At 36.3% G+C, this 13,152-nt stretch overlaps 1 long non-coding RNA gene across 1 annotated transcript; it reads right to left on the bottom strand.

The window, feature by feature from the left end:
- Positions 1 to 3,349: 3,349 nt before the first annotated feature.
- On the bottom strand, positions 3,350 to 11,988 carry LOC117298313. The gene is made up of 3 exons (XR_004519964.1): positions 11,740 to 11,988; positions 6,756 to 6,951; positions 3,350 to 5,307 (listed from the first exon to the last, which is right to left on the bottom strand). It is a non-coding gene; the product is annotated as an uncharacterized LOC117298313 (long non-coding RNA).
- Between the last annotated feature and the right edge of the window lie 1,164 nt (positions 11,989 to 13,152).

Genomic DNA, 13,152 nt, shown 5'->3' with positions numbered 1-13,152 from the left:
AACCTAAAATTCTCAATCTGAGGTCGCAAAATCAAATTTGTGGAAAATTACTTCTTTCTTGAAAACTATGTCACTTCAGAAGGAGCCGTTTCTCACAATGTTTTATACTATAAACCTCTCCCCATTACTTGTTACCAAGTGAGGTTTTATGGGGATAAATATTTTGAGTAATTACCAATAGTGTCCACTGGCTTTAAATGTAATTCTGATTGTATCTCCCTGATTGCAAGATGCAAGTTAGAGGCTTGTTTAACAAGGTAACGGCAGATAGCAACTGCATCTCTGGTTGCAGCATCTGCATCTCTGGTTGCAGCATCTGCAAAATGACATTTAGCCTTAGAAATCTTAGAGACAATTTATCCATGCTTTGTTCTCAGATTCAATCTTTCGGCGGCGAATTTTTTTTTCAATATTACTGCGAAGGGAATCCTTTCTCAAACATTCAAAATAGTTTGTATTTTAAACAACTGCAGTGCTTCTCAACTAATAAGTATTTTTGGTAATTTACCAATCTGTGACCCTATTTTTTATGTGAGCTAAGTAGTAAATTATTTTTAAATATACATCTCAGTTTCCTGTTGAGATTTTACTGTGAGAGCCTAATGTAGATTTGTGCAATCCAGGGCAAATAATTCCTAATAAGATTTACGGCGAGTGTCTTTGATAAACATTTGCTTGACATTTTTAAGTTGGTGCGTATTATGAATGCTTGAGGCTTATTCTACTAAATTATGCATTCCTGTAGAAGATGGTTATATGTAAATCTAATGATACTTTTTATTGCAGTTTATTGCATGTGTCAATTATTCTACACATGTGCCAAGATTCCATGGCAACCCAATGTGGAGTGTGATTTTTTCCTGTTGTTGTTTTATTTATGGGTACGCTGTACTTAAATAAAGTGTGACAGCTGAGGACAGTGCTCTCACCACAAGCTCTCCCCAGGGATGCAATTTCCCTGTTTTTTAATCAGAATACCAGTGTTGTTTTTTCCCTTAAAAAAACGAAAACATATTTTTGGGGGTCCCCCCCCCAAAAAAAAAAAATAATAATAATAATTTATAGATCAAATTCATAAAAAAATATAAAACCATATAATAATGCCCAGATTGCAAGAGGGCTTTTAAAACCAATGGGCTTCATGCTCGCAAGTTTTTGAGCTTGCATGCTTTCGCGCTTTGCGCTCAAGAGTTTTTTTCTCAACAGCCCATCACATCCCTGTCTACCCAAGGGTGGGGGAAATCCATCTTGTTATTAAGGAGTGGGGTTGAAAAAGAGACACTTGACTACCCCTTAATTTCCAAGAACACTGAAAATGAAAAAAAGAATGTTTTGGTTTTTAAAATCTCAAAGTCAATTCTTTGTTCAACCCAAAAAATCAGTTTCCCTTGTGGTTTAAATTGATAACATCTCAAACAGTAATTTCCTGGTTAAATAGTGCTTTTTACCGAGTAAGATTTTATGCGCATTAATGTGCTTCATTTTGGGGGCAAATTTTCTTGAACTTGATTTTTAAAAATTTTTAGTACCATTTAATTTTTCAGATATGTAACAGTGCAATGTACTGACATTTTTTCCAGATCATATGAGAATTTGTTCAACATTTTGTATTTTTTTATACAGATTTTTTGTTTTTAAGCAAGTCTTTTTAATTTTAACTGTTCACACCATTATGTTCTGTATGTTTTATTAAGATAAGAGTTTTCATTGATTTTAGATTTTTATTTTTTAATGATCTAAGAAATTTGACGCTAATTTTTGCATGTATTTACAATTTTAGTTGAGATAGTTTTGCCACCAACTAATTTATTGTAATTGTTTTCTACATTCCTATTGTTTCAGGTTTTATGATGGCCATAGTCAGAATAAGTATTGCTTTATTCATGTAGCAGTTCATGTATTAATTGAAAATGAATAAATAAATGTGCAATGATTTCATTGTTTAAGTTGAATTTCCCAGCATTTTCTGAGTCATTTAGTTGGTTTTTTCTTCTGATTGTTTGGATTTGTTCCCCTTTTTTCTTTGTTTGTCTGCTTTTCTTCGTGATATTTCCATATATTACTCACATAAGCTATTTTGATATGGTGGACATAATACTGAATGAAACACTGTAAGGTTTTGGTAAGTCTGTCTGTATACACCCAAACCACACAGTGCACTCCTACAGTGGTCACCGTATCTCAAAAACGCTAATTGGTTCTGTTGAAGCACCAAGAACCCCTTTGTTAAAGTCATAAGTTTCAAGGAGAGATGGCAACATGGAGTAGAATGAAAAATGACAGAAGACAATGGACATTTATGGAAGAGGGCTTCATCCAACATCAAAGGATGAAGATACAGTCTAGACCCAATTTCATAGAGCTCCTTAAGCATAACAAGTAGCTAAGCACAACAAAATTATGCTTACAAGAATAAGGTTACCAGCTAAACTGCTCTGTCACATGTACTATTTGTCACTGGTATCCTGCTCATTTCTTGGCCCTGATGTTGATGATCGTAATGATGACGATAGTTCGTATGGGGAGAAAGCTACATAAAATGTACTTCAGAAACATTGAGTTATGTAGATACATGATCTAACTTTAATGTACAAAAAACTTACAATGGGCAAGCAATTCCTTTATCTTAGTTTAAGGGAAGGTACACGATTGGTAATTACTCAAAACAACTATGAACTTAAAAACTGACTTGGTAACGAGCATTGGAGAGCTGTCGATAGTATAAAACATTGTGGGAAACGACTCCCTCTGAAGCAACGTAGTTTTTGAGAAAGAGGTAATTTATCACTAAAATATTAAAAGACTTCTAGATAGAGGTCTTTTATTCCTATCTGAAAGCACACAAATTCGTCCAACAAGGGTTTTTTTTCTTTCTTTATTCTCTCGCTACTTTGATGACCAATTGAGTGCAAATTTTCACAGGTTTGTTATTTTCTGCTTATAATGGGATACACCAAGTGAAAACACTGGTCTTTGACAATTACCAATCGTGTACAGTGCCTTTAATTAGATTTTCAGTAAAACAACAATGGATGCCATTTCTAATCAAACTACATGTATAAGAATTGCCCCATAAATAATAGTGGCTTCTTATATAGTGTGCATATCCATCACTCGATCACATTCAAGGCGCTTTAACATACAGTATTTTCCTGCAAGGTATGTGTATGTCATGTATGTGGGACTATGTTTGAATTATGAGACCTACTTCTTTTACATACATGTAGCAACATGTTATGGCTTACAAAGTGCTGTGGGATAACATTCTGCCAATCAAACATGGGAGCTTTTGGGACTCGGGAACTACAAAACTGTCCCGGTGGTATTTTCATCCAGAATGTTGAATCTATCCTTGTTAAGCAAGGTGACAGCAGCCATCAACCATAAACTGTGGCTGAATTGAGGGCAGCATCCATGCAAATAGGCTCCATGAAAATTTCCAAAAGTCGCCTCTAGATGATCTTTGGATATTCAAATTCGTAAAAATACTTTCTATCAATCAATGGCACTTTTCTGAGTCATTATGGAAGTATGACACTACCTTTAATGACTTTCAAGCTTTTAATCCATTCTAGATCTGGATAATTATTCTCAACGCCCAAATTAGAGCCAAACGAGAAGATAATGAAGAAATTTCCGTTGTAGATGTGCGTGGAAAACCCCCAGAGTATTATTCCAGGGAAAACCCACGCAGTCAATTAGGGACTGAAAACCCATTCACATAGTGCCCCCAGTGGGATTGGAACCGGGGTCCCCCAGGTGGAAGGCGAGGCAAGACACGACGCTACACCAACCTGCCTTTAGAACTTTAAATTACTTAAGAAGTACTCATTCTCAAGTTGAAGACCACATGACTTAATTATAAAATTAGTTTAAAAAGAAAACATTACCTTTAAAATTGTATGAATATCATCTAACATAGTCAAACTAACAGATGTGTACAAGGCCAAGTGTGAAACAACCCAATTTGAAATCATGCGGTGCTCTTAGCACAATTGTAACGTTCTTAACTGCATATCAAATCTGCGACCTTCTCACACAAAAGGTTCCCTAATTGTTAATCTTTTGCGATTATTTCTGAATGCTTCAAAATGGTGAACATTATGAGATGTCTCCAGTGATAACTTTTTATCTAATGAGAAATGTTTATTAATCGATTATGGACATTTATTTTGTTCACAAAGCTCAGGAAACCCTTCGATTTTGCCAAAGAAATCTTGTTCTGTTAAACGGCAAGAGTTTTTGTAACAAATTAAAAGCAATGAAAATTGCTCAATTCTGTGGAGCCAAGTCCAAAGTAAGACAGTAGTTCCAAGTAATGTTTTGAGTCACAAGTAGTAGCTTCATTATGAAGTGTCTCATAAGAAAAGACATCTCTGTTCCAATCTGCCAATCACAACACTTCTTTCAGGGAACACTTTGTTTTCCACTGTAGGTATGAGATATTATTACATGAACATTTGGTTGACAAGTTTATTTCACCTGGCTCTTTCTTTCATGGATTAGAAATTTCTCTGAGTATCAGATTTCATACTCTTTGGCCCTTTTCGAAACCACGGCTTCGGCTTGGATTCGGCTGCAGGCTCTGTCTTCTCGTCTGAAGCCCTGAGCGCGTATATGCAAAGCACAAGCAATATTGTCAAAACAACCGCAAGGCCAAGCTAGCCTGGAGTCGAAGCCTTGGATTCAAAACGGGCCGTTATGTCTGCCTGGCGAAGAAACCCGACTGTTATTTTGTCCACATATAGAAATCATGGTATTTGATCTACTTCTCTAGTGATGAGGACACTGTTCCTAATAAAAGCTCTGTGAAATCTTAACCCAAGGGGCTACCAAAAGGTACAAAAGCCATCATTCAACTTGCCTCCAAAAGTTTGTATGGTATCTAACTTTGAGACTTGTTTTGTCTGCAGAGACTCACACCCTGGTTCTTTGTACAGTAAAAAATAAATTTACATTTGCAATAGATACAGGCATTTAGGGGGATTTTCGGGGGGGGGGGGGGGGGTTCCAGCTAACTCCCAAAGAAAACTCTGAACAGCATGTGTAGAGCTAGCAGCAACAGACAAATCTTGAGAACCCCAAATAAATGGGACACAAATGTCCTGTGTTCCTCGGGGACACGTCCGACCACATCAGGCAAGATCCCGTTGGTCATGCTCCAGAGTTTGTGGATGGAGGCAAAGATGGGGTTCTCTGGGTCGGCATCATGGTGGTGGGGTGGTTTCCTTCTGATGGCTCCTTGGCGTTTGATCGTTGAGATCTGGTGCCTGTTTGCTTTCCGTTCTGGCATGGTTTATATCCCCTCTGACGAACCAAAGAAACAAAAAATTTAAGTTAAAAAGATATTCGATTAATCTTTACATGCAAAGGTGAATTATCAAACACATGAAATCTTCAATATGTTTGTTTTTCTTCTGCGTTTGCATTTTATAGATGTTAAATTTACATCAGAGATAAATATTGTTCATGTTGGCCTTACCCATAAACACTGATGTGTGAAGAAAAAAAAATTCAGTCATATTACTCTGGTGGAATTCGAACCCAAGACCTTTGTACTTTCTTGAGCAGTGTCTTACCAACTAGACCACCGAAATTGCCAGGTTGCTACAGGCAGTTTGAATCCCATGTTAGGTTGGATTAAAATCTTGCAATACAACTTTCTGAGTCTGTGGCCAATAAGTTTTCAGTAGTAATTGGATTTTTAAATCCATCAGTTAGATGGTTATTTCCCAACACAATTTGAGCAACAAGTTCTGTTAACGATTTGCTTTTTCAGTTTATATTTTAACATCTATTGAAAAAATGTGTTTCTCTTTATTTATACACTCTGATGTGTAATAAGCATAGAGTTATGTATAAGAACTAGAGGGCGCACGGGTGATGCTTTGTGCACAAACGCGACGGGACCGCAAGGAGACACGCGCTCGCCATTCTGTACGCACGTTGAATATGAAACACACGTTGGAGTTTGTGTTTATTAAACGCTACGCGATGCCGTTTTGTTCAACTTACTAAATGGCTGCACAAATACACGCAGTGGGATGCCAGTTTTGTCAACTTAGAAAATGGCCGGCTGCGTGCATGCTGGGGCGCATATATAGACCAGTGCGCCTTTAGTTCTTATACATAACTCTATGGTAATAAGGGATGTTTGGTTCATTATGCAAATAAGTGGACAACGCTGTGTCTGGTTGAGGGTGGATTCATAATGACATGACCATGGAGTTTTCTTTCTCTGTGTTAATATGACCATATGGTGTAACTTCTTTGTTTGAATTGCAATCAGTGTTCGAGGCTAAAATTCATTTTTGGTTGAAACACAATGCCAACACGAAAGCTTTCATTGCATGTGAGAGTGAATATTTGTGCCAAAATGCAGTAGTGTACCTGGCAAGCTCTTCTTCTTTTAGGTGTTTGTGCATTATGTATTTACTTTTAACGTAATTCGGCTTGTTTTGCCCTGAATTTTTTATTATTTTAAAATCATGTAACTTTATAGACCTGTACAGTTGGCTGCAATTTTGTTTCTGGCAACAAGTTTGAGTTATAAAATAGACCATGAATAATTTTGTGTGCACAAACACCTCTTAATTTTAACTGAATTCAGACATGCCATAATTTCAGCTAGCTGCACGTCACACTTTTTAACTTCCTTGGTTTGACATTAAACTTGTGTGTACCGGTATTGCATTCCATTCAGCAGTGGCCTCTTCACACATGCTAGATCAGAAATTCATCAAAATTTCCCTTACCTTTAATAAAGTTGGGTTCAATCAGCTGTAAATGCCAGGGTCTTGCACCACTAACCAATAAAATGACGCTAGATGATTAAGTTACATGCAGGTAGATTTCCAGCCGGCAATCCTCACAACTTGCTCCAGGAAATCTCCTTTAACATAACACTGATTGTCTCTCGTTACTAAAGCTGTCAGGTTGTCATTTACCAGCCTGTTACGGGATAAAAATGTAAAAGCTGCTCACTATTTAGTGATCAGAATTGATGGATAACATAAGTGCATCCACAACTCGTGTTAGTTCAAACTCTTCCTGTGTGCTATACACAGTCACTATGGTATGAAAGCGAAAGGCTCCAGTGTAAAAATAAACTCACCAGATTTCTTTTCATCCAGCAATATGAATCCAGATAAAACTGCGCGACACTGCAAGGCCTATTTCAACCAATAGAATGATTGTATTTGCAGACAACCGTTTCGGAACACTGGGTAACCGCTGTATGAGACTGTTATTTGTAATTTCGGGGACTCGAGTACAAGGTTGTCTTCAAGCAGGCAATCAGTCATAAGAAAGCAGTGAGGGGTCATAGAAGCAGATTGACTTTTACTATAAAAAAACTCAACTCAAGAAGAAGACTCTCTTGTTTTTTAAATGTGAAATCACTTCTTAGAAGTAGAACTCTGAAGGCCTCGTTGTTAATAACAGTTCATCCAGAACATGTAGGATACATTACTGAGGAAATCAATGTGGAACCTTCCCTTCGTGGTTGATTTGTCCACTTCAAATTCGATCAAGACTACAGTATAATTGCCCAGACTCGTCCTCAGCATACAGGGCATGTGTTCACTGAGTGATAACTGGCATGAAAATGTCAGATTTTCCACTTACACAAACCCAGCGCTGCTTGCAAATAGTCACCATACTATACATGTACATGTATATTAGAGGAAATAGTTGAATGGAAGTAGACCAAGAGATCATTAGGGTCAATGAGCAGAATTTGTTCTCTTCTGTTGGTTTGCAACAGAAAGTTAGTGAAGGGATTTATTAAATGAGGACTGAGGATTTTAACAAAGGGGATCTGGGTGTTTTCACACAGCAATAATTTGAGTTCAAAACTATGACAGGGACTGGCTTTAAAAAAGTTAAGTCCAAACAACAGGAGAACAAAGAGAAATCCTCCATTTACTGGATAAAACCGTGTATACGTTTCATAGTTGTTTAGATTGAAATACACTTTGGTCCTTCTGAGAACAGGGAAGTGTTCTATTAAGGACCAGAAGTGGGTGTGTAGTGCTGTAAGACTAGGCTACAGTTTTAGTTTATTTACTGACACATGCCAACAAGGCAGGGGGAGTTACATTGTGTAGCATGGGGGATAAACTTTTAAAAACTTGAACCTACAATAAGTGTCACTTTTAATAAAGCGTACATTTTCATGCATGTTTCATGCATGAAAATTTCTGGAGCAGTTTTTGTGCTTACAAATTTCCAATGTTTTAACATTGAATTTTTTTTTTTAAACAACATAATAACATCATTTGACCTATAGTGGCCTAATATACATCACGACTTTGTTGTCATGTGGTCATTGTGTAAATCATCAAATTCTGGTTGTTACATTGCATAATGAAGAGAACCAGGGACAAAATGATATTATGACTACGTTGGCCTAATATTTGACAAATTGTCTATAAATTTAGGTTAACTACCCTATTTAATATTAACTCACCTAGAGGAGCAAACAACACACAGGTTCCGAGTAGTTTACAATACATTAACAGCTGTGGATGCAATCTCTTTTCCTTTTGTTTTTATTATAATAGACGGCTGAACAATTTTTTTTCTCTGAAAATGATATTCAAACTGGAGAGTAGAAGTAGAAAATTGTATCAATGAAGATTATGATTTACTGCTACCCTACCATTTTGTATCAATGTTAATAAAGTAATGGTGGTTGTTGCCAGACAATGACAACGAGGGATATAAATATACCCATATATAATAACTTTTGTAGATAATAATTATCATTAATATTATTATTGCAAAAAATGGTTAATGGCCTGACGTTTCGACCCTAGCAGAGTCTTTCTCGAAGGCTAAATGACAACACAACAAACATGAACAGGTAACTAAGTGAAACATAATATTATTATGATACTAAAACAGACTACTAATATTGTATGCGAGCAACGGTTATTAGTTTCAACAAATTAAAAATAGACATTTCCTGCTGCATTGTCTACAACCACTATAGACCTTTTTCATGCTGCCTCCATCTTGGTCATGTTCCTCGTATCGAATAACAATAACAAATGTATATTTTGAAAATAGGAACCAGACTATTTTGTTCTTCCAGCCTCTGTTTGGTAACATTGATATCAATGGGATAAATTCAAGAGGGTTGCACCGTGATAAAGGTCTATTACTTTAATTGACAGTGATGACAAAACGGTACCAGTGAATCACTATCTTCATTAGTACAATTTTCTACTTCTATTCTCCAGGTGGAATAGTTGCAATTTTCATCTGTACACACTCTTAAGCTAAGTTTGCTAAATTTAGACATTTAAAGTGACTTATTTAGAAATTGGGGAACAAATATAAACCTACAGCAGGAGATAGTCAATGTGGTCCAATAACAAACCATGTTTGAAGGAAAATCCAGCATCAAATTGTTTGCTTCTACTGCTCCTTCATTGTGGAGCAATTTAAAACAATTCAATGTTCTCCGACACTGGCTTATTAGTTCAAAACTTTCTAGGCTTATTTAGTTGTTGCTACAACAACATTACCCTCCGTTCTGTTCTGTTGGTGGATACCAGCAGCACTTTATACATTTTCATTATTTTTACTTAAAGACACTGATACTATTGGTAGTTGTCAAAGAACAGTCTTCTCACTTGGTGTACAACAATATCTCAACATATGCATGAAATAACAAACCTGTGAAAATTTGAGCTCAATTGGTCTTTTATTCTGAGATCTCGAAATCAAGTTCGTGGAAAACTACGTCACTTCAGAGGGAGCCCTTCCTCACAATGTTTTTATACTATCAACTCTCCCCATTACTTGTTACCAAGTAAGGAGTGCTAATAATTATTTTGAGTAATTACCAATAGTGTCCAGTGTCTTTAATGTCATTATTAGTAATCAAATTACTTTTCTTGTGAGTGAACATTTTCTTTTTTTACCTGGATAGTAAAATATTTAATTTCCCTTTTTTTGCAGATTTGCATTGGTGTATTGATGAATTATGTACCATGCAGAAGCCATTTTGAGATGTGTTAAACCCAATTCTACGTAAATATGTTGTGTCATACTCCCAAACCAAACAAAATGTATAACCATGGTGTCAACCATGTTTCAGATGAGCTTATGGCAGTGGCAGAGCATACATACAAATATTGACTGCTTCGAGTGCAATTATGGTTCAATATGACTCAGCAGCCCTTTCTATTTTCCTGAGGCAAATTTCCATGCAGAGGTATTGGCTATAAGCATATCTTGTGGTAATTCTCAACATGTCAATCTAACCAACATAAATATGCATATTTCCCCTGCTTACTTTTTTTTTTTTTTTTTTTTTGGATAGGCAATGTTGTTTAGAGGGGTTTGAAAAAAAAATCTTTTCTGTTGCAATTTTGTCTAGGTCAAACCACAGATTGACAAGCCTACTAGTAGTATGCTCTTCTAAGTTTACTACCAAAAGAGGGGCAGGGGATGTGGACTGCCTCTAAAATTCTTGCATAACAATGGGGACAATTTGGGCACCGTAATAAACAGATATGATAAAATGAAATAGAAGGAAACAAAACATGACTTTTGTTACCTTTTTTGGAAATTGGTTGTTGATGTGTTTTATCTAACAATATTTTTGACAAATCAACCTTTTTTTTCATTTTTGACAAATCAACTTTTTTGTATATGTTTCATTTTTGACAAATCAACCTGTTTGTTTTTGTTTCATTTTTATTTTATTTTTTGTTTTACTTTATTTTTGGTTACCATTTTAGGTATGAAAACAAAATGATCAAGAACACCTTATTTGCACTTTGGAATCCCAAAGCCAAAAGCTTAAACCCTTTTTTATGTGTAGCATGCACTAACAAACATCATGGAAGTCTAGAATATGGAGGGGGGCGGGCATCCAAAACAAACATCGACCATTAGTGTTTTCTTGGAAATTTTTAAGTTAGTTTTAACTTTGGTGAGAATTAAAGGGTATATGTACTTTTTCCTAACAAAAAACACAATGTCCTCAGATTTACATTTTAAAACTTACACAGTTTAAAGATTATGATAGTAGAAAGCTTCCCTTGAAATTTTACTTACGGAGGTGCAGTAGTTTTTGAGAAATGAGTATAAGTAATAATTTTCTCCTCAGTTTTAGCATGTAAAAACGTATTAACCAGTTATGCTATGGTTTTGGTATAATATCATAACTGGTTAAGGGGATTTTACATGCTAAAATAGTTTTGGTCTCATGGGACCAAAAATGGGACCTTAGTTAGTAATATTTGAAGGAAGGCCTTCCACTATCATTATCTTCAAACCCTGTAAGTTTAATGTAAATCTGTGGACATTTTGAAAAAGTACCCGAATACTTTAACTAGATGAGGAATTCATTTCATAAAACCCTTTCATGAAACCAAAACAGTATCAATTAAACCAGGGTCCATTCCCCGTTATCAAACCTATAGCATGCTGAACCACAAGTGGATTGTTTAAAGATTCATGGAATTGGTCCCAAAGCCAAACATTTCACTTTCATTTCCTAAGCATTTAATGTTTCTGGCAACGAGGCTTTCTGTCACTAACAAAAAAGCCTATTGTACATGTTTTGGTATACAAATACTCCTTCCTCGATGCCATAAGCATAGGCAGTACTGAGCGAAGCGCATTTTCCTATGCAAGTGAGCAAGGAAAGGGTATAATTTTGTATCGTGCAATTATAACCACAGAAGTTAAAACAAAAACAGGTACGACTGACTTAATTACCTTGTACTGATGATGCCACAAGTACTGAGTCCACTGCCCCGTCAGTCTTCAAGCTCAAACTCTACACGGTGAAATTACCATCCTTCCCCAGGAATACTTGACTTTGCAGTGATAACATAGACACCTACTAATGTCGGTGTGGTCACACCACCCTGAATCCACAAGCAATCCAAAATACTTACCAACCTGCACACCACTTGGCTGCATAAACAGAACTGGCATATATGTGCTCACTCAACCATTTCCATCCTCACAATAGGAGACTTTCCAATGCTAGGCGGCAGCAGACATACCGGGTAAATTTCCATTGTTTACGTAGTTCTGAACATGCGCATAATTCTGAGAACAATGGATTTACCCGGTAAGTCTGTTGCCCTCTATCGTCCCAGAAAGTCTCCCATTGTATAAACAAGGCTCAATTTCATAGAGATTTCATAAAAAGTAGCTGAGCCAAACAAAACTATGCTTACCAAAATATGGTTACCGACCAAAATGCAATTTCACACTCACAATCTGTGACTGTTATCCTGCTATGTTTGCTAAGCAGAAACTTGTTAAGCAGCTCTATGAATATGAGCCCATTGGTGGGAAAGCACAGCTGTTTAATTTTACATGACTTCTTGTGTCCTAAGTGTATCCTAAAGCAATAGCTTTAGTCTCCTCGCTCTTTAATGACAATGGACACTATTGGTAATTGTCAAAGACCAGTTTTCCCACTTGGTGTATCGCAACATATGCATAAAATAACAAACCTGTGAAAATTTGAGCTCAATTGGTCGTCAAATTTGGGACTCATTGCGAGATATGAATGAAAAAAAAAACACCCTTGTCACACAAAGTTGTGTGCTTTCAGACGCTTGATTTTGAGACCTCAAATACTAAATCTGAGGTCTCAAAATCAAATTCGTGGAAAACTACTTCTTTCTGGCAAACTATGTTACTTCAGAGGGAGCTGTTTCTCACAATGTTTTATACTATCAACCTCTCCCCATTACTCGTTACCAAGCAAGGTTTTATGCTAATAATTATTTTGAGTAATTGCCTTTAAACTTTAATTAGGGTGTCACCTTTCACTTCAACAAATTTTTGAGTGCAGTGGGGAAGTGAGCCAATATTTATAAATGGTTTCCTTGTACATAAACGGTAATGGCTCTATGGAGAAATAGGTTCAGTAACGACTGGTCTTGAATTGTAAATAAACCAAATATTGAAATCTCATCTGATGTCAATTTTGAGGACCCAATTTCATAGAGTTGCTTAAAGCATAAAAAAGATGCAAGCACAACAAAGTTATGCTTACCAGAATAAGGTTACCAGCCGAACTACAATGTCAAATGTACCATTTGTGACTGGTATCCTGCTCAATTTCTGCAAACTGTTTAAGCAGCTCGAAGAAAAAAAGACCAGGAGAAC

The sequence above is a fragment of the Asterias rubens genome, chromosome 1, assembly GCF_902459465.1.
Source record: "Asterias rubens chromosome 1, eAstRub1.3, whole genome shotgun sequence".
Lineage (NCBI taxonomy): Eukaryota > Metazoa > Echinodermata > Asteroidea > Forcipulatida > Asteriidae > Asterias > Asterias rubens.
Note: the sequence above shows the minus strand (reverse complement) of the source record. Positions and strands in the feature narration are given on the sequence as shown.